Source organism: Aricia agestis, chromosome 8 (assembly GCF_905147365.1).
Source record: "Aricia agestis chromosome 8, ilAriAges1.1, whole genome shotgun sequence".
Lineage (NCBI taxonomy): Eukaryota > Metazoa > Arthropoda > Insecta > Lepidoptera > Lycaenidae > Aricia > Aricia agestis.
The window spans coordinates 8,723,444-8,751,357 of NC_056413.1; the positions used below are offsets into that span (position 1 = coordinate 8,723,444).

Sequence of the window (27,914 nt, forward strand, 5' to 3'; positions counted from 1 at the left end):
TTTCGAGTTTTAGCCTTAGAATTTCACTCAACACTCAGTACTCACACTCCAATTTCTGGCATTTTGAACCATTTTTTTTTTGTTGTCAAAATATATAATATAATATCGCTGGCCCCGGGCAACAAAGCGGTAAACGCCGGTTACGCCCTTTTTAATGTTATTCGATTTTTGGCTTCTCTGAGTATTAGTCTATCACCCCTATTTATTTCATATTTTTAAAATAATATTTTGGGTATAATAAATGACAAAAGCTTTATTGAATCGAAAATTCTCTTACGACTAAAACTGTATTCTTACATTACTCTATGAAACATAACTAAAAAAACCGGTGAAGATACAAAACAACTAAGCTTTCGCTGTAAGATTCCCCAGAAGAACGGAGTAATCGGCTGGTACGCTCGAAATCTAAAGCAAAAAGTACGTCGTAATTTGTTCTTACAGCCGTAAATCTCAAGCGGTTTGGTGTTTATAAAAAGTTAATAAACAATGTCGCTTATTAGTTGTATTATACTTTTTTCAATTATTTTAATAATTTTTTATACTATTACAATTATTTTGATATGGTTAAATAGGTAAAAAAAATAACTTTCATATGAGACATCACACATATTTTGTTTTGGACCACTGTACGCTGCACTATAAACAAAATAGCTTATTTTGTCTCTCAACAAAACTATTTTTGATATTACGCCTTTATTGCCCGGGGCCAGCGATATATTGCATAGGTATTAGATCCTAAGTTTTGTAATCATTTCCCAAAACCTAGCATTAGTAATATAATCAACAACTGTTACGTAAAGATTAATAGTGGTAGGAAAAGAAACGATTGATTAGAATGTGATGACTTTACATTGCGAGATTAATGGATCACAGTGATTCTGGTTTCGTTTTATCTGTGTGTGTATAGGTAACCGAATTCCAAAGTAGTAGATTGATAGTAATTAATGCCGAATAAACCGAATTCCAAAGTAGTAGTCATGATCTGTTTCAGGAAATCCCTGACCAAAAAGATTTATTTATGTTGCACGTACGTTAAAGTTATTAGTTATTACATGTATGTTTATACGGAGAAAAACATTGTAATTTCTCACTCTTTACGAACTTTTATAAACTTTATTTTATAAGCTGGGCAGGTGGGCGCAAAACAAATTGTTTTAGTAAGTCTACTGTCTTGCCTAAAACCACAATATAAATAATATACGCAGATTAGCCTGGTTTCAGATAACTGTAAGCACAAAGTTGCAGTGTTGCAACTTTGTGCTGTCTCCCGCTTTATATTGGGGAGGGAATCTGGAATTCTTCCTACTCCTCCTATTTTCTTCTGATTAATTTCGTTGCGAGTCCCAAGACAGCTTTAGCATGTCCCTCGGGCTCCCTGAGATCATATCAAAGGGTTTTCGTGGTTGGATGCCGCTGTCGATCCTGGCGACACAGGAGATACAGTGGTGGGAATGTGTGGTGGGCCAAAGCCCAAAAAAAAAAAAAAATAATAATAAAATAACTGTAAGCATATTATATAGGTCAAAATTTTCAGATTGGCGATCCCAGTTCGCAGCACATTGTTGCGCACGTTCCCTATTGTCATTAGAACATTTTAAAGAACAAATACTCCACAAACGTATTGACATTCACGGCGGCCATGATCCATGATACAGAGAGATCCAGCCTCCGCCAATTTGTGCCCATTATCGTAACCTCACCTTACGTCAGAGCGTGCGATTCGTATGATAATTTTATTGTGCTCCCTATAAAAACAGGGCCAAAAGAGCAGATCATCGAGATATGGAGCAAATAAATAGATATGCGTGAAAACAACCACAAGGATATCATTTGAATAATTTTTCCATCGTCCAGATTTAACGAGCGAGTACGGAGCCGTTTGCCGGGTAATGGTACTTGTTGACGCGGGGTACAAGCAACAAGTGATGTTGTTTAGATTGATTAGTAACTTTATATCAACTTAAGGGCCGCACTCAGAGAGGTTTAAAGATAACTTAACTTTCATTTAATGATTTTGAGTTTTGACATTATAACTTTGCGCAATTTTTGCTAACTTTAATCAATGGTTATCTAAATCTCCCTGAGACCGGCCTTTATGCAGTATGTATATAACAGCTATTCTGTAAAGCAAATTAATCGAATAATGTAGATAATAATAGAAGGTGCGTTATTTTTCTAGAACCGGTTAGTTCGTTTCTCGGCTAGGTAAAATTGACAAAAATATATTATAGCAGTTTAAGTTCTAATCAAAATATTAATAATATTTGTATAGTTACATAATTAGTTGCTTTCAAATTCTTAAATTACTGTGGCTTTTAAATTGCGCTATTTTATAATGCTAAACCAATATAACTGCCCGATTCACTGCTAAAAAAATATTGTATAGGAACTACCCGTACTTCGAATTAATGCCACTCCGAAACATACTAAGTAAAGTACTACCAAAACATTTTATCGTACAATTTGTAGACGTTACGTTCACCTTAAAACGTGACATGAAATCGACATTTTGTGACAACGCTTACTCGCTAATCCTAATTTTTACGATGGTAACAAAGTTTAGCGACGAAACACATCGCAGGAAACGTTCTCCTAAATCCCCCATAACACGTTAAACGCCATAATTGTTAGTCATTACAATAAAGTAGTATGTGCGCTCGCTAGCGACCGCCTGCAACTCTGATCGATCATATAATATACGAGTTACGAGTACGATGTTTTATACAGGATGTAACATAATAAAATGATTTTACTTTAGGGAGTGCTAATTATAATTAATGGGATAAACTGGATTATTATTTTTTGCGCTGAAATTGGTTTAAGTTAATCGAACTGTAAATTATCTTTGTTAAACTATCATCAGATGTCCTCAGACTATCAAAATATCAACATACAATTATTTTTCCGAAATCTGTACAGCGACGTAAAGAGTAACCTAGCCGCAAAACACATTTATTTTTATTTTAAATTTATTTTGGCACATCAACAGCTTGTAGGAATTTACATTTACTCTTAAAAATAATTAACAAAAACTATTATAAATAATATATTTCACTTTCTGAGTTCTTTTCTTCTGAAAAAGTAAAAAAAATCCACGTGGTCCTACAGACTCATTTGAGTTATTTCAAGACTTTTACTTGTGTACAAACACTAGACTCAACATACAAAGAAAAGACATTAGGAAGGTGTATACTCGTAGCAATCCACTGGAGTGGGCCGAGGAAACACCCGCTATCAATCCTTTCTGATCGCCTAACAGTTCTACATCTACACACTTCGCTTTTATACGCAAGCCTTTACAAAAATACTCTTTGATATACAAATAAATTAAAAGTAAAAGGGATGGAAAGTTGGAAAGTTGTACCTTATACGTGGGAGGCCCATGCTTCGGCACAAATGGGCCGGCGCGACCGGAGAAATACCACGTTCTCACAGAAAACCGGCGTAAAACAGCGCTTGCGCTGTGTTTCGCTGATTGAGTGAGTTTACCGGAGGCCCAATCCCCTACCCTATTCCCTTCCCTACCTTCCCCTATTCCCTTCCCTTCCCATCCCTACCCTCCCCTATTACCCTATTCCCTCTTAAAAGGCCGGTAACGCACCTGCAGCTCTTCTGATGCTGCGAGTGTCCATGGGCGACGGAAGTTGCTTTCCATCAGGTGACCCGTTTGCTTGTTTGCCCCCTTATTTCATAAAAAAAATCTACATAATAATACATAATAATTAAAATGAAAAATTTGTACGAAACCCTAAAAATAGTTCCCCATAACCAAATAACATAATACGTGGAAATATCTATGAAAATATATTTTCACGGTTCAACTGAATCGAAGAATATAAAAGCTACTTGGAACCACCTCGGAGCCTGCAATGACACCTGCGCGTCACCCGCAAAACTCAACAAATGGGCTACTGTATGAATATTTTACTATAAATATTCACTATTCAGGCTTTGTTCCCGCATACCTACGGTTTGTTTGTCACAGTGTACTGCACAAACATATACAACACAAGCAAACAAACGTGTGCACCTGATATGAATTTTAACGAAACAGTATTACCTGAATATACAGATTATAAACATTGTTTTTTAAAGCTATTGCCCAGCTCTTAACGCGAGCTTTGAGCACGGCGACCGAATCAAGAAAACTAACACCCCAATTCCGGTGCGGCGCGGCGTTGCCGTGCATCGGCACGGTGTTTGTGTGCGTGGGACTAGATGCATGCGAACTATTAAGTTTGCCGGAGCGTTCCCTTACTTTGGTGGAAGTCTGGTCCCTTTTCAGGTAGACCGGCCGGTCGTGGAGGGAGTCCTGTGTTAGACAGATCCAAGACATCTCCGTATACGGCTGAAGGCAAACCGCAGGTGGTTTTAGTGGGTAAGAGTCCCACATACCCCCGGGGTGCTTCAGCTAACTGAGGCACATCCCCAACCCGGGGCACCCATGATGGGTTTCCCCTGCGCACCAAAAAAAAAAAAGTACCTTTCATGCCGATAGAGCCTTCACGTAGACGACGTCGCGGACAGCAGCTAGTTATAATTATATAATAAGTAATAACTAAAAACCTCCTCTCCACTCTATATTATATTATACTATTCTAATCTATGTCAAGGGAGTATTAAAACTGTTTTACAACTGTTTGAGGGTTATGATCGTTTTTAACGCTAAATGGAACGCGGGGTAAATATATTAATTATTTGCAGTCATCGTCAACGTTAGAACCTTTCGATTTCGCGGAATCTTTCTAATTATTTCCAACATAAAATTTAAAATAAATTAATATCAGACATAAAGTAAAAGGAAAACCCGCGATCAGTTCACCCCACAGTAGCGAAATTGAAAGAGTTTACAAATACGCCTTTTGAGCTTTCAAATTCTTATATATCATAGGGGAAATTTTCTTTGTATCCAATTCCAGACTCCTCGCGACTTTTGACGCGTAATGAGTATTTTTGCATTTCTTTTAGCCGCTCCGGAGGTACGAGCTCGTTTTGAAAGCGACAAGACCTCGTCGCACGAGCGAGGAACTGAGCAAAGGCATCGGAAGGCTCGACGGGAACTGAGAACTGACTTAAAGGAAATAATTGGACTCCACGCAGTTTAGATTGTTATAAATAAAATTGCATTTCGCATCAGCGGTCCCTACAAATAACGAGCAAAGTTAAACAAAAAGCTTTCGACTGTCACTGATAAAACTACCGATTTAATTTTTGGTGCTTTATATACGATCGAATAAAAATAAATAGGTTCGCGAAAGAGCATGGTTTCGGTTTTATTTTCGGTGTAAATATTTTATCCGGTTTGGTGATCAAACGACCGATCAGTGCGTCCAGAATATTGGCACGTAGCTCCAATAAGCCCGTCTCTCTGACCGACAACCGTGGCCTTATTTCGCAGATTAGAATCTGAACGGAACCAAATAGACCCTAAGGGCCAACCCACACGTACCACAAGCACACGACAACCACAAGTTCCATACCACGTGATCGGGCGTATATTTCGTATTGTAAATGAACTGGACTATTCACACGTACCACATTTTGCAGTCGTTGTCGACCACTTCTGTGATACCAACCACATGGCAAACACAACGTTGCGTTGATGCAATGATAGTGCGCGCACACCGCCCGCGCTCTTCCCACCTCCGTTTCATTGACTTTCGTACGTAACCACATCACAACTACTGGCGACAACGCAACCACGTCGACAATTTGTCGCAACTACAAAAAGCTGCAGCGACGCCATTCACACTGCTGGACGGCATTTTGTCGTTGCGACGTGGTGTGGTTCTGGTACGTGTGGGTTGGCCCCAAGGCTACAATGTAGCCTCCATCCCATTCCATTTGACACCAGGTGGTGCTAGCCGCTACATAGCGGCACCTGGTGGCAAATGGAATATCAAAAACCCTCATTTCAAAGAACTGAGTATCCGATGAACTCAATTCATGGGAGTTGACAAACATATATCGCTCGTGTTTTAAAATCCCACTGCTGGGCACAATGCCTCTCAAATTTTCTTCAATTTTTGCGCTCCTGCGCCACCGTTGGCCAGACTAGATGCTCCCAGTTCATCGCGCCATGTTTGCCTAGGCCGGCCATGGTTTGTATTCCAAATTATTTTCAATATTTCTTAAAAAATTCTAGACTTAGGGCCTGTTTCCCCACTTCCTGATAAGGTGCCGGATAGACTTATTTGACAGATTCTCCATACTCTATCTGTCAAGTTAACCGGTGGATAGCCTTATCAGGAAGTGGTGAAACAGGCCCTTAATATACATAATACAATGAAATGTATTTAGATAACCTTGCGACTCACAAAGTTTTAAGCGGAGCCTAACAAGCGGAGAAAAACTGCCTCACGCAGACCACTTACTGTTCTTATGACGACAATTGTTTTGTTTATGACTCGGATAAAAATAGAAAAGATATCGCAAGAAATATAAAAATCCGTTCGGAGATGCTTTCGTCCGGTCCAATATAAGCATGTGGTTTTATTTAACAACTAGAATTTGGCTAGAGGTTTTTACGCACCTTTTTTAAACATGTTGCTCTTGGAAATTTAGAAGGCTTAAAAGGGCACAATAGAGGTATAATATAGTTATAATGATTAAGATAATAATTTAAATTTGAAACCCAAAAAGTTGAACAGAGTTGCGAGCTCGATTTTTATTAAAACTGAAAATTACATCAATAGTAAATAAATGAGTTCATCTAGCCGGGAATTAAAACTACTAATTCTGAAAAACTCCTTTCGCAACACAACTTCCTTTAACTATTGAGTATTGACTCTATTGCCTATAGTTTAGGATATCGCCTACCATGTATTTCTTATCTTTCATACTGTGGTAGTAATTAAGATGCAGGCACGCCGCATGAGTTTAATGACTTTTAAAAAACCCACCGTGTATAATAAGATGCAGGCAAGTGATGATGCTGAACTGGTAGAAATGATGGACGCGATACAATTGGTTAATAAATCGTTTCGCGCCTGCGACACATGTCCCGAACTGCGTAGTGAAAAAACTGCAAGGTCCGCTGGCTGGTAAATCAGTTTGATTTATATGTTGGACAAATAGCTATAAATCACAGCTCGTCAGTCCCTCGCCAAATAGCGGTTATTCATCGCAAACTAATTACTATAACTGACGCTTCAGGCTCGTGAGCTTATACAGGAAAGTTTCCAGAATAGGCGTTCTGTAGACGTTTTGATCATGATTTACGAGTATCTGGACAGTAGTAAGTGGAAATATAATTATTTATATGTAAGTGGTTTCAGGTACCCTAGTAATCACCATTTGAATAAGTTATGAAACCTTTTTCCGCCATTTTTTTCACATTATACTTGTGCCCAAAAAATTTACATGAAAATTATGATTAATAGATGCACGGTAGGTGATGCCGATTCTATTAAAATTCACTTACAGAGACGTGCCTCTACAGTACGGCTCCCAATTTAGAAGTCTATCGGGTAAAGGCGTAGTTGAAAACCTCATTATAAGATTTGATTGATAGGCAAATAGTCGTGAAACTAACTGAGGCCCCGTTAACAGATAATACCTCTAAATTGTATTTTAATCAAAATGTACAGGAAGTTTACTGTATGAAATTCTATGAATTAATTTAATTTATATCGCTTAAGATCACCAATAAAATATATCCGTAATATTATTTATGAAATCAACTTGTAACCAGTATTTAAAACATATATACTTAAGTGCTTACAATAGAAATTAGTACATTTTTTTCGTTATACCAAAATGAGCTTAATAAGCACACTGAATAAAAGTTTACTCTAAGGACCACCTGCTCCAATCCATACTAATATTATAAATGCGAAAGTGTCTGTCTGTTACCTCTTCACGCCCAAATCGCTGAACAGATTTTGCTGAAATTTGGTATGGAGATACTTTGAGTCCCGGGAAAGGAAATAGGATTCTTTTTATCCCGTGTGATAAAAATGTACGGTTCCTGCGCGATAAACGTATTTTGGTGCAACGGAGTTGCGAGCCTCAACTAGTCCGAAATAAAGTCAACGCCATGTCTATAAATCTCTTCGTTTCTTTTATAAATATCAGTTATGAAGGGAATAACATAAGGCTAGGTTAACTTTGAACCAGACGGCTCACTTGGCTACAACAAGAAACGCTGTTGAAAATTTGAATGAGGAAATATAATTATAAATTAACTTTCAACAATATATACGTATTGGTTTGTTTAACTTATAAATCCTTCAATCTTCACTTCGAGGAACAATACAGAACGCTATATAAATTCATATGCCTATTGCCCTGGGACGACCGACACTCCCGAACAAACTGACGCCAACTATTTTTCTATTTACGTTACTCATTGTCTATGAATTGATTTATACTTCGACGAAAATAAGACACCTGCCGTCATCTATCATAATATCATGTAATAAAAGTGAATGATTAGAGCTCGAAGTTATATGCAAAGATCAATCTCACTTAATTTTATTTGTCAAATTTTAGTTGCATGAAGTCGAAAAATGTTATAATACATGGCCCATGGGCTTGTATTATGGGCTGAATTAGTTTATTAGATTAGACTTTATACTTTGGGCTGCATTAAAATTATATTATGCTAGCAATGGTTTGTGTTCTATGCCGTAGGGTTTTGTAGATACTTTGACCCAAAACTATTTTGACGACCTCTGTGACTCAGTTGGTGGGCTGTTGGTAGCTCAACCCGGGGGTCGCGGGTTTGAATCCCGCCGACGGAACAAAAACTTTTTCAAAAAGTTCCTGGGTCTTGGATGTGTATTAAATATGTGTATCATAATTTAATAAAAATCTTAAATATATGTATAGTAAAAGTATTAAATATATTTCCGTTGTCTGGTACCTGTAACACAAGTCCTTCAGGTACTTAGCACGGGTCCAGACTGACGTGGTGTGAAGCGTCCATAGATATTATTATTATTATTATTATGTATAAAGAAACAAAAGTCTCGGCTGTGGGCCGGAGAAATGATTCAGGTACGGGCATTAGCCAAGTATCCTGATTCATGTTAGAGATGACGTGTTACGTTGGGATGATTGAGCTGAGGGGAAAGATGAAGATGGGTTTAGGAAACGGCGAACTAGTGAGCATGTGTCTATGATAATAGATTTCTGAATTTTGATATAAGTGTTTTTATGAAGATCTAGAGATTCCAGAGAAGCGGCGAGAGTCTTTGGAATTATTCCGGTAGAAGAAATGATGATGGGGATAATTTTGACAACCTTTTGGTGCCACATTTGTTTAATTTCGTCTGCAAGTGGAATGTATTTTTGTATTTTCTCATTGTGTTTTTGTTGTAAGTTGTTGGTGTTGGGGACGGCGATATCTATGAGGTAAGTTGTTTTTTCTGCTTTTATTGTTAGGGTTATGTCTGGTCTATTGCTTAGGATGGTTCGGTCAGTTATTATATCACGATCCCAGTAAAGTTTAGCAGTACTATTTTCGAGGACATTGCGGGGTTTATATTTATAGTATGGGGTGTGCGCATCTATGAGTTTGTATTTAATGGCTAATAGTTGATGAATGTGTTTGGCTGCGTTGTCATGACGGTGTGTGTATTCTTTATTAGCTAGTGTGCTGCATCCTCCGGTAATATGATCTATTGTTTCGGCGCTTATGTGGCATAGTCTACATTTATCGGTATCTATTGACTCTTTAAGGATAAACTTTGAATAATTGCGTGTTTTTATAATTTGGTCCTGGATCGCTATCAGGAAGCCTTCTGTCTCAGAATATAGATTTCCTTTACAAAGCCATGCGCATGAGGCTGCTTGGTCTACATATTCTTGCTCTAGGTGGTGAGGATATTTACCATGTAGAGCTTTACTTTTCCATTTTTGTATCTTATCAGAGTCTTTAATTATCTTCAGAGTTGGGTTGAATTGGGTGTTGCTTAGTTGTAATGGTGTACTTTTATGTGGAAGTCTTACTATTGCATCATGTAGTTGGCTGGTTTGTGCTTTATTTAGGAAATAAGATCGCATGTTGTCTATTTGGTTATAATGTAGATTTTTTATATCTATGACACCTCGGCCTCCTAATTTTCTTTTTAGAGTGAATCTTTCAACTGCTGAGTGAATGTGATGGATGTTGTTTTTGTAACTTAAAGTTCGGGTTGTGGTGTTTAAGGCGTCAAGTTCTGTATCTGACCATTTAATTATTCCAAATGAATATGTTAAAATAGGTATAGCGTAGGTATTTATGGCTTTAACTTTATTTCGAGCAGATAATTGTGTAGTTAGTATTTTATGAAGTCTCTGTTTATATTTAGATTTTAAGCTATTTTTGATATCCTTATGATTTATCGCTGTGCTTTGTAGAAATCCTAAATATTTATAAGTGTCTTTTGCTTGCATGCTATTTATCATTCCATTTTGTATTTCTAAATTTAGCGATTCTGTTTGTGTGTGCTTTCCTTTAACAATGCAGTTAATTTTACATTTATCTATACCAAATGTCATTTTTATATCTATACTAAATTTTTCGGTTAGTCTTATTAAGTTTTCTAGTTGCTGCCTATTGCTAGCGTAGATTTTAATGTCGTCCATGTACAGTAAGTGACTTATTTTAATATTGTTTGCTTTGTTTATTTGATATCCGTAGCCTGAGTTATTGAGGATTTTTGACAATGGATTTAGAGCCAAACAAAACCATAATGGACTTAATGAATCTCCTTGAAATATACCGCGATTAATTTGAATTAAAGATGTATTAAATTCACCATTCATAGTTCTTATATTTAGCTTAGTAGACCAGGTTGTCATTACATGTTGTAAGAAATGAATTAGTTTAATATCAACCTTATATATTTTTAAAACTTGCAGAAGCCACGAATGAGGAACACTGTCGAAAGCTTTTTGGTAATCAATATACGAATAGTAAAGGTTTCTATAGTTTTGTTTGGCTTGATTGTGAATATGTGAGTCAATAATAACTTGTTCCTTACAACCCATAGACCCCTTGGCACACCCTTTCTGCTCTTCTGGTATGATATTATTTCGTGTGATATGTGTACTAAGTTTTTGGGTAATTATAGATGTAAGTAATTTGTATAGGGTTGGGAGACAAGTGATTGGACGGTATTTAGATGGATTACTTGTGTCGTCGTCCTTTGGCTTTAAATATGTAATTCCTTGCGTAAGGAAGGAAGGTATTCTTTGGGGATCCTGTATCAATAAATTAAATGTATTTGCAATATAGTAATGTGTGGAGGTGAAATATTTTATCCAGTAGTTATGTATTTTGTCTGGACCCGGGGCCTTCCAATTTAAACTTTTCTTAACAGCGTAAGTAACATCTTCTCTATCAATAACTATGTCAGGCATGATGTCAATATTTTGACAGTCTTCTGTTTCCGCATCAATCCAAGGAGATTGTGTGTCATGTAGGACTGGTTTTGACCACAAGTTCTCCCAATAGCTTTTAACTTTATCTAAATCAGGTGGTTGTGTAATTTTTATACTGTCTCCATTGAGATTTTGGTAAAATATTTTTTGATTGTTATTAAATAGCATATTATGTCTTCTTCTTTCATTACTGATTTTAAATCTGCGTAGTCGTTTTGAATTGGCTTGTAGTTTTTGTTTTAAATTGTCTAGTTTATCTGCTAATTGGTCTGTGGAATAATTAAAAGGATTGAGTTTTTGTTGATTTCTTGTATTAAGATTTCCTCTTAGATATTGTGTAAGTTGGCCTATTTCTTTACGTAGTTTTTTTATTCGGTTTTCTATTCGTACCTGCCATTTTGGTTTATTATGATCTATTGTTTTATCGGTTGATATGTTTGTATTTGTTTTTCTTAATTTGATATGTAAAGTTGTAGCAGCTATAGCTCCGCAGTATATGGCGCTTTGAATGTCAACAATATCTGGTGTTACTTTTTCTTCTAGGTATTTTGCAATGATATTATTTAATACAGTTATTGTTTTAATAACATTTCGCGTAATTTGAAGTTTTGGGATTATGGGCCTAAAAGAGGGATCTGTATCGGTATATTTGATTACCATTTCTTTAAAAACATTTTCAATTTTTCTAGATTCTATTAGGTTCAGATCGGTAAGCGATGTGTTTGACGCATTAATCTCTTGTGTGATTGCGTTTTCTGCAATATTATAAGATCCTATAGTATTTAGTAGATGAGGTGAAGTTTGAGTAGAATAAGAATGGTGAGGGGTGAACGGGTTCGTGTTTGATTGGGAATATTCTGTCTGTGTATTAACAGGGCTTGAGCTTATTATATCAGTGTCTTGTGTACTATTTTGTGCGCTAAAAATGTCAGATGTTTGAGCTGAGTCAGCTACAGCCTGTTTTATTACTTCTCTCTCGTGGGCTGCTATTCTATTATTTTTATGAATAACTCTTATTTGATCGGCTATTCTTTGTTCTGTTAAATGTCTTAATTCTGGAAAAGTTTCGATGAATTTTTGATAAAGCAATGGTCTGAATGCTGTAAGATTAGATTCGCATGACGTGACTTCGTAGTAACAGCGGAGAAGTTCTCTATTTATTTGATTAGTCCATTTCATCCGCTGCCTACGTTTGCCAGCAAGGGTGGTTGGAGGAAGCATGTCCTGCAAAACACTCCTTACTGGTGTGTTGATGAGGTGTGCTTGTGAAGTATTGTGGTCTACGGGTTGCTGTCCGGTATTTCGTAAGGTACTCGTAGACGGAGTGATGTCAGAGATGGGCACAGGGTAAGTAGCAACTGCTTCCCGTGTAACATCTTCTGACATAAGAGAGAATGTAGTAGATCGTGATGATGATGATGAAGTATTATGGAGCATGTATGATTTTGGAGACGAATGAGGCGATGGAAACAAGCTAATAGATGAGGATGGTGATGATGGGTACGAGTGTGTGTTGTTCGGAGTGGGAATGATACTATTATCTGCAGCAGTACTAGACTGGGCGTTAAGAAGCGATACGTTGCCCCCCCCAGAATACGAGGGACAGCCCGGACCCGGAGGTCCGGGGCGGGATTCTCCATTGCTTGTCGCGCCGGTACCCGCCTGGGGTATATTTCTATTACGTAGTCGCATTACATCAAATATAAACGTGTAGGAAGAGTTAACTAAAAACGAAAGACAGTACGAGAGGAAACAAAGGTGGTGAAAGATAGACTAAACACAACCAAAAACATAGTTAAAACAAGGATCGATAATAAAAAGCTGATGAAAAGATAGTGATGAAAGAGAAAGAACCGATGTTCAGCCACTTGGGTACCTTACCCGAAGAGAGTGGGGTGGCGCACCCAAGTGTTGCCCGGGGACACCAACTAGGAGGGACCGGCTTCGCCCCCTTATTATTATTATTATTATTATTATTATTATTATTATTATTATTATTATTATGTTTGTGTAAGGTATTCCTTGCTCACGGGCAATTAAATCCCGGACCTTTGGAAGGCATGTGTGGGGCCGAAGCCAACACGTAGAGGCCCGTTACACAGTTTTAATCTAAATGTTATGTGACACTGGCCGGCGACTCTATTATTATTATTAAATGGTTAAAATTACGCCATATTTAACGATAAACGTTGATGTTCAGTTAAAATGTTGTATTTTTTCACTTTTTCAAAATACTTTTCACTTTTGTATGGGAATTCGTGAGTCGTAACGCTGGGGCGCTGGCCCATACAAATCACAAAAAGTTTTGGCTTTTCAGCGCTGCTACTTTCATAGTGGACTCTCTACAAGGAACACATACACACCCTAAAATGTTATCGCTTAGTTTTGTTACACCCTGTATAAACTATCCCATAATACCTTTTTCCGGGCATTTCAAGTATCTCTCCTCGGTATAGATAATTTTTAAGTTTCACCAAGTCCTATCAAAGTATCTTCATCTAACGTCGTGAACGTGAACAAGACACAAAGACTATTGCATTTGTAACATTATTCACATTAGTGTGTTCAATGAATTTAGATTTAGTTATTTTAGAAGTTTTTAATGACAGCGTCGTACAAACGGTTAATATAATTAGTTACTTAAGTTTCTTTGATGAATATTAGCTGAAAAAGTTCGGAAAAAAGAACCTTTATTTTAGGCATTTAAAAAACTATGATAATATGACGCATCCCGAATTCGTAATTTTAAGAACTAAGCCTTACACTTTGTATAGAATAACGTTTTAAAATGATTAAATCTTCAACTTGTGGGTTTTTCAACCTCACTATCTTTCACTAAAGTTTTGACGTCGGATCAATAACAATTTTATAAAATGGCTAACTAGTTAAACGATAAGACTTATAAAGATTACGAAAAGTTAGTTTTTATTGTCTAAAAGAGCACCCAAATCTTGTTTTATGTTTGAAAAATCGAGAAAAACTCAAAGATATAATATAGTTTCGATTCATAGTGATTATTATAATGTAGGCAGTATTAACAGTATCTTGGCTGATCCATCTTCTGAGGCTGCTAAAATATTATATAAGATTTTACACCCCAGAGATGCTTAAGAGATATATCTGGACCACATAGTATGTTTGGAATGAGGCTGATTTGTTGATTTTCAATTTTTATAATTTGTATTGAATACCTATAAGGACGGCATTATCGTTTACGATAAAGTCCTTTAATTAGATTTAAAAAAAAAGGTTTGATTTGTCGCTGAGAATTTGTAGGTAGAAATATTCAATACAAACCAAATATTTTAAAACTCATGACATGGCACTCAGGCACCAAAAAGTTACGACATCAACGTTCACCACGTACTGCAAATTAATCTTCAAAAAAGTCAAATAGTCTTAATTTTCCAATTTACAATATCTTATATCGCCTTGACTAAGTGCCTCTTTTTTGCCACGCTTTTATGTTTCAACATACCATGTCTTTGGTCTACAACTCTATACTCTGTTAAAAGTACCCATTCTCATAATGTTTTGGAATGAAATTTCATGTTTGCACAGTATAATGTTTTAGATATGTTCAATCTCGATCCTATTGCTATCGGGTTCTCCCGGGGGACTAAAAAGGATTTCGGTGGCTGTTGAAATATTATTGTGATACCAAACTCGTGTATTAGACGCATAATAAATAGTGATGAGCAGCTATTATTATTTGATTTAAATATTGACTAAGGGACTATTTGGAGCAGCAGTCGTCACACTATACTGGTCAAGGGCCACACATGACAATGTGAGTGCCAGCACCGGGCCACAGTGTATGTGAAGGCTCCAAGAGCGGTTCCGCACTAATGCCTTTTTACACCTATCGATTAGAGTGGTGAAGCAGTACTCTCGGCTATTGGTCATGAACAGCCCCCTTAGACAAAGACGTATGTGGTTTGACAGAAGTCATCGCTAAATGACATTTCGCTTTCGAAGACTAATGTCAAATCCCATACATTTTGATAACGAATTTCGTTAATAGTTAATGGAATCAGGCGTTACTTTGCGGAAATCCATAGTTTAAATTTAGTTTGTTATTATTTTTAGCAATATTTCGCGAAAACAACTTCCACCTTTAAGTAAATGAGTGAGTGTACGCATAGGCATGCGTACAGCACCTCCCTCCTCCCATACTGCCTATGCGTACACTCGCATGCAAGAACTTGCAAACATCACCACCACACAAGCAATAATGTTGGCAAATCCGTGCAAGGCCCCTCACCACCATGCAGGTTGAAAACCTCGACGCGCGTTTCGCCCCAACACCGGAGCATCCTCAGGATGTGGACTCTACGAACAACGTCCGTCACTTAACGGACGTTAACGAAAGGGACTTTGGCTACAGCCACTGGTCAGTTGTCTCGCCACTCTACTCGGTACGGTAGGTGTAATCAGGCCCTATGAGTGAATTGCTTCACACTTTATAACAACTAGATGAGGTTATAAATAAACATCAAGTATAGGATAAATTGAATTAATAGTATCTATTAGCAAAATAACTATGAAAGTACCCACCTAAAGAAGTTTAACTACCTAGTCCAAATCGTGACGCGCATACATCCAACAAACTTTAGTGTATGTACTTAGTACCATCGAGGAAATTGATTCCTAGGCAGTTGACGGACCTACGTCACGTGGTCGGCTTATGTCAATTCAATGTTAGCTGTGATCAGTAGGATGGGTTTGACATAACGCGACCAAACTACTTAGGTCCGCCATCTGCCTAGGAATCAACTTCTCTGATAGTACATAATATACATTTTTCTTTGTATTTTCTAATCCGTATTGCACAACGTTCGCGTTACGATAATAATATGAATAAAGCATTAGTTATAAATCATGTCTATTATAAAAGCTCAAAAAGCACTTTAGTTGTAAGCTTAGCAAGATTATTAGGTACCAACTGAGTCAGATTATATGCTACTATCGTTATTATAATGTAAATAGTTGAAGAGGAAAAACATTATTAATCCCTTTCATTGGTTGATAAAATAAAAGTATTATTTCATGAGTCATGAACTCATGACAATTAGAAAAGTCCCACCAATATTTAAAGGTGAGGGAAATAGAAAGTGTAAATGATGAAATTAATAGATTTTGAAGTAGCAGATTTCGACCTTTCGTATCTTTGTATTTTTTTTTTTGTATCCGATTTAGCACATTAAGCAGTACAATTTTGTCCCGAAAAATCACTTTTGTAGTAGGATTCTTAAAAAATTGTTAGGACTTTTACACGAATATCTTTAATAATACAACTATAAAAGATATAAAAAGAAAGAATAGCCGTAAACAGACGAAAAGAAAACGTTCCCCGAATTTCTCAAACATAAAGAGTGTGTTGAGGGTCACTTAGAAACCTCTATTAAGAAAGGTGAGACTTTATTTCGAGTGGCGACGTGTTATTTGGTCATTATTATAGTCACTATTGTACATATTATGTGTCCGATGGTGAGTAACTAATACGAGTTGTATTCATACAAAAGTAACAAATAAAACAAAAAGGATTGTACTCGTAATGAATTGTGACGACCTTTGTGGCTCAGTTGGTGGGCTGTTGGCAGCTCAAGCCGGGGGTCGCGGGTTTGAATCCCGCCGATGGAACAAAAACTTTTTCAAAAAGTTCCTAGGTCATGGATGTGTATTAAATATGTGTATAATATAATAAAAATCTTAAATATATGTATAATATAAAAGTATTAAATATATTTCCGTTGTCTGATACCCGTAACACAAGTCCTTCAGGTACTTAGCACTGACGTGGTGTGAAGCGTCCATCGATATTATAAACAAAAAAAAAAGAATTGTAATAATATGCCAGACACTATCCTTGGTTCTAGTACAATTTTATACTTTATTTTGGTTCATATCAGAAAAGACCTTTATTGAATAAACAAGTCGAATTATTTGACTTTCATAAATTATTTTCGTAGGACCATGTCGGCTACGTAAAGTTTCTATGAAACTTCGGCATAGGAGATTTCAGATTTTATGTCGCATGGTATTTTTGTTCTTATTTAAAACTGTTTCTTAAATTAGTACAGTAAATATCGTAGATATGGACCACCTACAAGTTACAAGTGTACAGGATCGATTGATCCTTATAGAGTATACACAATTTTATCAGAGCTTGTAATGTAATCAACTACCTATACTATTACTTATCGACTTTAACAGTGTTTGACAGTATAATCACAGTATAATATGCCGACATTTTAAGAGGAGTCCACACCGCCCTTTTTCCATACAAACGTTGTCCCCTGTTTCCTCCCTGGATAATGCCAGAGTTATGATTTTTTTCCTGAATATCAATGGCCACTATTAGCACGTCCCTATGTTTTCTTTTTTTTATTAATTTTATTATTAAAAAAGATAAGAACGTTCAAAAACCCAAAAAAACACAGCTCAAGCCTAGCTTTAATTCTTAATGAAAAAAGTACTTAAATCGATTAAGTTTTGGAGAAGGAATCAGCGGACAACGAATCGAAGATTTTCTGTTCTTTTATTAGAACTTTTGTCGTGTTGTCTCTATCGCGCTCTGCGATGGGAGACTTGAGTTTGGTGAGACAGCAATACATTTTTAAATACCTATTTTCAATTTCTCTCGCTCCTGGTGTATCCTCTTAATAGATTATGGAAACTAGACTTAAAAACAAAAGAGGTTATTTCTTCAGTACTTTTTAAATAAACAGCACTTTGTTACGTGCACCTGAAAACGGAACATTTCATGAGAAGACGCGAAAGACGCTTAAAGTTTTTTTTTTTAATAAGGGGGCAAACGAGCAAATGGGTCACCTGATGGCAAGCAACTTCCGTCGTCCATGGTCACTCGCAACATCAGAAGAGCTGCGGGTGCGTTGCCGGCCTTTTAAGAGGTAATAGGGTAGGGGAGGGTAGAGAAGGGAATAGGGTGTGGGGATTTGGGCCTCCGGTAAACTCACTCACTCGGCGAAACACAGCGCAACCGCTGTTTCACGCCGGTTTTCTGGGAGCCCGTGGTATTTCCCCAGTTGAGCCGGCCCATTCGTGCTGAAGCATGACTCTCCATTCGTAACTACAATGACTCACAAGTATAATATCTACTAATGATGACCGTGATGATATCTGTGCAAACGAACACCGCTATTTCATCATGTTTACAGTACGGTTTGGGAAATCACATTTATCTCGCTATTACTAGCATAATTCTCCTTATCACCGCCAGAGATAACGATTTTATCATCGGATTATGTTGCGATTATTCTATTATTATGTAGTGTATATCACCTATATAACTTAGATACTAATCTTCGAAAAGATCGTGACCACGGGCGTATAATTATATAGCTTTGATAAGGGGGGGTCCCTAACGTACTAAAGCGACCAAGTGCGAGTTGGGCTCGCCCATGAAGGGTTCTGCAGCAGCCAAAATACCTGCTCTGCCTACGGACATGCTCCACAGTACAATAATTATTATTATATTGTAAATAGAAAAAAAATACATGTACCTCGCCGATGAAAATCGGTGGGTACATAATTATATTGTCGATTGAACAAGTAAGATGGATAGTAATGGGGGGGGTCCGGACCCCCAGGACCCCCCCCCCCTTATATACGCCCATGATCGTGACTATTAATAAATTGTCAAACTGAAAAGTCTGCGTGTAAAATAAGGTGGAGACTACTTTGTTGAGTCAACCGACCAACTTTGTTGTAGGCAATATTCTGGGATATCGACATTATTAAGATGTATACTGATGATATAAACTTAATGAATATTAGTCCTTGTAAATTATACCTTCTTATTTTAGAAACTGATCAAAATTACGTATTCAGCGAACGACTTTTCATTATGTGTCTATGTTTCCGAGATTTCCATTTTGATATAGAAATCATAATATATTAAGAAAGCTCATCCAAGACTCTACGGATTCAAATCGACAAAATATTCTAGTAAAAAACTATTTTAGGCTATTGCATGCTTTGTAGCGGGCTTTGAGCGCGGCGACCGAATCAAGAAATTACGTAACGAAAAAACATAACACACTCGGCGCGGCGTTGCTAGACTTATGCGGATTGCAAATGCATAAGTTGATAAAAAATACTATGCAATATAGCTTTACCTCGGCAGTCCCCGAGTGCCACACATTTTTTTTAAATGGCCAGTTGCGAAACATAAGACCTTCGCCAAGTAAATCAAATATAGGGTGAACATGAGTAGTGATTGGACAGTTCTAGTCATTGGGCAGAGCACAAAAACACTATATTTATATTAAGGTTGCTTTAAAAACTACCAGCTTTTCTTTAAAATCAGGCGTTCTTTTACTTTAAAACAGGCAATTTTTAAAGCAACATTAATAAATATTGTGTTTTTGTGCTTTTCCAATGACTGTCCAATCTACTAGTCACTTACCCTAGTACAATCTAGTTCAAAATATTATGGAAGTAAAATATTTAAAATCTCTCAATTACAGATGTCATTATGGAGGGATATTAAAAATAAGATGCCTTAACAAATATAACGAGAAAGTTAACTAACGTTTCTGCCCGGAGCCTGGTTATTAAGTAAAAAAATTGTAATTTGTACGAGGTGACGGCGCGCGGCGGGGTGCGGCCAGGTTGGCGCGCAATTTCACGGGATATATCTCAATACTATATCCATATCTATACTAGATAATATTATAAATGCGAAAGTGTGTCTGTCTGTCTGTCTGTCTGTTGCCTCTTCACGCTTAGACCTCTTAAGTCTTAACCGATTATGCTGAAATTTAGAATGGAGATACTTTGGGTCCCGGGAAAGGACATATTATATGAAGCTTTTTAGTACTACTTAGGGATAACAATATTTTAACGTGTATAACGTGTATCTTATCTTATATCTTTAAACGAGCAATTCTTGTATGTATGTATATACATACAAGAATTGCTAATATATGTATATATATATATATATATATATATATATATATATATATATATATATATATATATATATAATTTTGGAATCTCGGTATCAGCTCCAACGATTTTCATGTTTAGTAACTATATAGGGGGTTTCGGGGGCGATAAATCGATCTAGCTAGGAATAATTTTTAGAAAATGTCATTTGATCGTGTTTTATCGAATATCGAGTAAAGCTTGGTCCATTTTACACGTTAAAATAGCTAGTAATATTTTAACGTGTAAAATGGATATGCTGTATCATCAAGACGTGTAATATCTATACTTGATGATAATAGATACCGTAGAACTGTTGGAAGGAATCCCTGTAAGAGAAAAGCAGTACGTCTTGTCGTGTGATGTATCTTTTTGTGTATATTTTTAAATGTAAAAACAAATTGTTACATTATACATATAAATAAATGTATTTAGAGATGTTTGGGGCTTTTAGAAGCACCAAACAGGACAATCGATTTTCAGTATCCATGTTTTATAAAGCCGAGTTTATTTTTTAAATGCTATTTTGCTAATATACAAACATACCATACATATTATGGTTTAATAGAACTTTTATTTGATCGAGTTTTTTCTTTTAATTTTTGATCAAAAATTTCCTCCTATGAATAAATAAAATGTTTTTAGGAGCTCCGCGAGCGATTTATGGATTGGTTTAGAATCATCAAACACTAAGAATAAGTAATTTCAAGAATTGAATTGAGAAGTGATTTTTTGGTGCAGTATCCGTGATGAACATCCACTTCTTGCCACTTCGGTTTAGATTTCCTCTTTTATTTTGGGGTTCTGCCCAAAATGCCACTTCTCAAAAGGGTTTCGCCACCAAAATAGTTTAAGAGCCGCTGGCCTAGACTGCTTTAAAAACTAATATTCCCTGAGCCGAACGCGGGGGATAACACCACAAAAATGACGCGATGGGACCGCTATTACGCGGAGATTATTATGATAGGCTCCAAATGGTCCCTCTAGCTTTTTCCTTCATTATACAGGATATCCGGCTTTGCCAGCGTAAATAAATCTGTCGGGGGATCCGTACATCTTTAATATTCTCAGAGAATCTGAGTATTTTCATATTCATACAAAAAACCAAATCATAAAGATGGTAATTATATATACATTAGACTGACATAAATCGTATTTACCTATAGTATTAGGTATTTATTATGAAATCGAGGTATGAAATTGAGGTACTTCGTAAATGATTTTTTACGTTAGTTATTTGCAAATCCTCTTGTTAAAATTCCTTAACACATTTATTGAGCTTCAAGAAATATTTAATTTATATTTTAGTAGATGCAATAACTACATATTGTGATTAAGTAAATAAATTATAAGATTTTTGTAATCGTGTCAAAGTTCTTTATTTTTTACCTGTCTTACTTTATTAATTCCTTATACCTTATGATATTTTATAATAATATTATAAAACATAACTTATATAATTATTCATTTTCTAATGATTGGTTTTATTGAGTTCAAGTATTATTTTGAGATTAAATTTGAATCCTGCTTAATATTATTGTTTTCAGGGATTGTCTGTCTTTTTGTGCTTCGGAACTGCTTGGAAGAATTGATGCAAGCAATAAAAATGCCCGTGTTAAACTCTCTTAAGCAGTTTTATGTTTTGATTAACTCCAGAAGAATATTGTTTACTCGTTTATTTTAAGTATGTATATTAGTCTTACATGTAATATTGTGTTTCCTATTCAAATTAATCATTCCTATGATAAAATATATAGAACCTTTATTTTTTCCTTTACTTTAGGAAATGGAAAAGTAAAGTATCAATAATTTAGGTAACGTTCTTTTTATTAAAATATATTTTTAATCAATTATATATTTTGTACGTAAATATATTTGAATAGATTTTATTTATTCAACTGTAGATTATGTACTTAATTTAATCGATATCATATTTTAATCGCCGTTATATTACGTTATAAATAGTTCACAGAGAAAAGACTAACTTTTAAAAGTTTTGTTTAACTTTTTACAGTAATTTTTTACGTATAATTTATTATTAATTCAAATAATTAAATAACGTCAAACCGTTTCATATACATTAAAAAAAAGGTTCGTGTCATAACTTTTTTCCAAAAAAAAAAATTCAAAAAACTTACCTTTCCAGGTAGCGCGGAAACTTCTAAAGTTTGTATTGAGTCCCGAGGGTGCACTAACACACACAAGTGAACAGTGTTCGTGGTCTGGGAGGCTGGTCGGGACCACGTCGGGCGCCAAGTGTTGCCGCGTTTGGTACCGCCTCCTGCTTATATCTCCGGCGGCCGCAGCGAGGCGCATGCGCCGACATCATTCATACTTTCTCAATGACCGCCGCCTCCGTCATCGCCGGAACTCATCAACAGCATCATCAGGCACTCATCAGGCTCCAAGCACTCAGCAGTGTTAAATGCTGAGTGCTTGGTCATATTGCATTAACGTTAGGGGCTTCGGGCATATCCACTATTACTTCACACATTTTTTTTAACCATTGTGAAAGCAGTATGACTAAAGAGTATGAATAGTCAACTGTTGATACCGCCGCATCATCTTTGCCACTGAGGTCGCACTGTTTCGGTCACCGCACCTTAATCTTATCTCATGGCACTAATACGCAATAAATTACTATAATCATCAAATGCACACATAGTGGCTAAAAAAAATGTTAAACAAAATTAAATAGGTGGCGCAAACGAGCAAACAGATCACCTGCTAGTTTTAAGTGATTATCGTCCCGAAGAAATTGCAAACGAATTGTCAACTTCAAGTTCAGGTTTATAGTATATAATATACATACCTAACGTGACCATACGTCCCGCTTTCAGGCAGTCTGTCCCGCTGTCCCCCGCGAGGCCGAAATTGTCCCGCTTTTGCAAATTGTATTCACCCAACGAATAATAAAAACTAATTTACCTCTATACTTTCACAATTAATAAAAAAATTAAAATAAAATAAATTAGAGGGGGATTCCGTAGATATCTCGCTCTGACAAAAAAAATGGTCACGTTATATATACCGTATGTACGTTTCGCGTAAGCCAACTGCTTGAGATATAATATTATGTAATAATATAAAAATTTCCAACTGGAATTATAGGAAACTATCAAATTGTAGAGCAATAAACGAAGAGATGAATTAGCATGTATAATTTTCATTCTTGAATCAAATGAATGAAAGAAAGAAATGAATTTGAGCTTTCAAACGAAAAACTAAAAAATTAGGTTATTTTTAATCCATCTGAGGTTAGTAAAATTATAGTTTCTAACAGTATATAAATACGCTACATATAAGACACAGTAAATAAGATCATAAAATCAGCGCCTAAAATATGAATTCAAACAAATGATTCAAAATATAAATACTGTAATCCGCTCACTGTTTGAACATATTATAATATCATTGGTTTGAACACATATTGAGTCACAATGGCCACATATTTGCTGCATTATTGTGCGATTATGTGATGTCACTACAATGATCGTAACATTTAATAATTCCGATTTCCGACTCAACAATATCTAATAGGATTTTTTTTTAAATTAATGTTTATATAAAACGCATTATGAATTTAAACATAATAAAACATACGTCTATTAAAATACTTGGATACCGTAGAAAAGGTTTTTATTCCAGAGAAATGTAAATTAGTAATAGCAAAACTAAAAATAATAATTTACTATTTCTCATCTCGTTTCGCTGTTATAGTTAAATATATTTCTAGAGACAAAAATTAAAAAAATATATCCACAGCCGAACATATAACCCTCCTTTTAGAAAGTCGATTAAAATTTTTAAATTCTCTGCCTTTTTGCAGTTCGTATCGAAGTACGTAAACTCAAGCGGTGAACACTCGTAGCAGTGCTACGGTGTCGCTACGCCGTAGCAAGTATCGTAGCTCGACGTCTACGCTCCGATAGATCATGTCCGAGAAGTCATGCGCACTCAGAAATTATTTTTTTTTGATGATTAATAATTAAACTGAAATTTCATCAAGAGTTATGGGGCCTATTTGTATAATATATTATACTTAAGCAAAATCTAAATTTCATTCATCAAGAGTTATGGGACCTATTTGTATAATATTTTACTTAAGCAAAATAATATTCATGACTAAAAGCAGAAGCTATTTTTTTTGTAATCTCAAATTATTTCAACAGGTTAGCTTGTGTATATTATAGTATATAGTCTTTCATAACCATAGAGCCGTTTCAATAGCGCTTATTGCCCTAAGCCCTTATTGCATTGTATCACCCACTTACCTGCTCCTATTAAATTTATTGGATGCTCCAATATTAATTTGAGCTGCGAGCCAATTCCCAATAATTACGCGTAGCAGCATGATTCGAAGTTATTCCTTCTATAACCAATATAATGAACACCATTTGTATAATATCAATTTCATATTAAATTGTATTCCATAACATATCTAACACTAAGAATTTTGCAAAAAAAATAGATATTTATTTCATTTTCTGCTCTAATATCTATGTAAAATGTAAATGCAATCATAATCCCTATATATTGTTATCTAAAATATAAAAATAAGTCGGGTTTTCCTTCCTGACGCTATAACTCCAGAACGCATGAACCGATTTCCACGGTTTTGCATTCGTTGAAAAGGTCTCGGGCTCCGTGAGGTCTATAGAAAAAAAAACAGAAAAAACTTCAAAAGAAAAGCAGGAAAACAGGGAAAATCAGTTTATGGCAAAACAACATTTGCCGGGACAGCTAGTCCTTAATAATGATTCATCGACTATACTTTGTTTATAAATATTTTAATGTATGTACTTTGGTACCTTTGTATTTGACGCTGATCATTCTATGCCGAAACTATTCAAAGGATTTCGTAGTCCCGGAATTTGCATGAAAGTCTATTCTCCCAACTTCGCCATTCCCCAACTTCGGCCCATCGTCGGGATTTAGCTGATATTAAGCAATTTATAGACCATACAACATGACGAACTCTCAAGTCCTATGAAAGGGGAGTTCATAGAAGCATCCAATGCGCTAAACCCTTACATGTGCTTCAACTGGTTGGAGCTATTTCATAACTTGGGCTACCGTGATAACGATTGAATGTTATTATTGAACATTATTGAATATTAAATAAATTAATAAATTTACAGAGGCGGGCTTATTAATGCATGGCATGTTATCTAAATTTTACTCCACATTTTTTTACTCTATGATTGGATATTACTTTTAATAATTAGGGCCTGTTTCACCACTTCCTGATAAGTGACGAATAGACCTAACATGACAGATGAAATATGGAGAATCTGTCAAAAAAGTTGTAAATAGCCTATTCGGCACTTTATCAGAAAGTGGTGAAACAGGCCCTTAGAGTTGCTACTTGCTATCTGTTAAATTGTTCATCATGTACGAAATACGACAATTTTTTCGTACATTATGCCGGAACTATATACCTTATCTATGTTAATTTAACATTAACAAGAATATTATTTATTTAATATACTGTAAAGTTTCAAGTAAGTCTGCCCTTTCTTCGCAAAAACCACCGAATGGATTTCGATAGAATACTGTAAAAGCTTCATCAGATACTAATAATACAATATAAACATTGATTTAGTCGCATTATTATCGTTAAATTAGCAATGAGGGTTAAATGAAGAATCTGTAAGGACAATAAGGCTGCGTTTCCACCATAGATGTGTTGCGGGAATGCGTTTTTAAGATCCAATAGAATCGCCGCGCTGAGCGAGGTCACGGCAAGCTCACGTCAATGAAGCGATTCTATGGGTTGTCAAAAATACATTCCTCGCAACACATCTCTGGTGGAAACGCAGCCTTAGGGATAATAAAGTACTAGTCAATTAAGTAAATACTGATGTCATTTCTTTGTTAAGTTTATGAGTTGATCTACATGAGTGTCGAGTGTCGAGTGCCGAGAGCCGCCGTAAACGTTTTACGTTCTCAGAACGCTCAATACATACTTGATTTCTCTTAATAAAGAGAGTTTGTTCGGGAAAAATCTTATTTTTTCATAGACATAATATAATTATGTCTATGGTCTTTAGTAACATTGTGAGCAGGTAAGTTTTTGTTTATAGCGAATAGGCCTGGGGTAGTTTCGGAACTATTGTTATTATTGTATAACTCAGGGGCTCCCAATCTTTTTCAGCCTACGGCGCAGTTACACGACACAATTTATTGTCACGGCGCACTACTCCACCCAGCTATTAGAAAACATACATAAGTAAACACCTTTAATGATTATATTATTATGTAGGTTAAGCAGGTAATTATTAAATAACAAATATTAATGAATCTTCTACCTGCTTTACATATTTAAAATTATAATTTTATTTATAATATTTGTGGTTTCGGCTGAGGATGGAGGATAGACTCACGGCGTCCCTTTTGCCTTTCCATGGCGCACCATGGCGCCGCCGCGCACACTTTGGGAAACCCTGGTCTACATACAACATCATATCTGTATAAAATAATAATATTCGGAGGTGCAATTTTGTGCGAATAAAGTCGCGAGAAACATGTTGTTGTTCAAAAGGTATTTCCTCCACTGTGACTACGACAGCTTCGACACATCCTACTAATATTATAAAGGCGAAAGTTTGTTTGGATGTATGGATGTGTGGATGTATGGATGTTTGTTACTCTTTCACGCAAAAACTACTGAACGGATTTTAATGAAACTTTACAATAATATAGCTTATACATCATAATAACACATAGGCTACAATTTTAACCGACTTTCAAAATGAGGGAGGTGTTATGTTCGTTTTCTTATATTCAACGATTACTCCCCCGTTTGTTAACCGATTTTCAAAACTTTTCTTTTGGTATATAGGGTATCATCCCAATTTGGTATTATATTCACAAAAGTGATGATCTGATGAAGGATCCATAAGTAATCGAGGGAACTCCTCAAAACTTATAGGGAAACATGTAGTGACTTCGGTTTCGTGAGAAGTATTCTAAGCATATGCTACCAACAAGTAAGATTTTGCACCGAGATATACCTGGTATACCGTGGTTCGGAAGGTGCTGAGAGAACTCCTGATTCTTTATAGATACAAGTTTGGGAGTTTCGGCATTGTTTTTTTTTATGAAATAAGGGAGCAAACGAGCAAACGGATCACCTGATGGAAAGCAACTTCCGTCGCCCATGGACCCTCGCAGCATCAGAAGAGCTGCAGGTGCGTTGCCGGCCTTTTAAGAGGGAATAGGATAATATGGAAGGGTAGGGATGGGAAGGGAAGGGAAAAAGGGAGGATAGGGCCTCCTCCTCCAATTGGGCCTCCGGTAAACTCACTTACTCGGCGAAACACAGCGCAAGCGCTGTTTCACGCCGGTTTTCTTCACACTGTTTTAAGAACAGAAAGCATATATTTTTTTTACGTCCGTGATGCTACTATGCAAATTACATTCATCATCATCACTACCATATTATACCTGCATTTCATAGTCTTTTAGATCGAGACTCGAGTTTGTCAAGCGATAATTTAAAAAAATCTATACCTACGTAATATTATAAACCTGAAGAATATTTTTGCTTCAACGCGTCAATCTCTGGAACTACAGGTCCGATTTAA

General features: G+C 36.0%; 1 protein-coding gene across 2 annotated transcripts in view; it reads right to left on the bottom strand.

Annotated features, from left to right (window-relative positions):
* Positions 1–22,570, bottom strand: part of LOC121729301 (diuretic hormone 45) — a 77,756-nt gene extending 55,186 nt beyond the window's left edge. For both annotated transcript variants that reach the window (XM_042117771.1, XM_042117773.1), the window contains exon 1: positions 22,464–22,570. The gene's annotated coding sequence lies outside the window, so the exon portion shown is untranslated. The remainder of the gene's footprint in view (positions 1–22,463) is intronic.
* Positions 22,571–27,914: the final 5,344 nt, after the last annotated feature.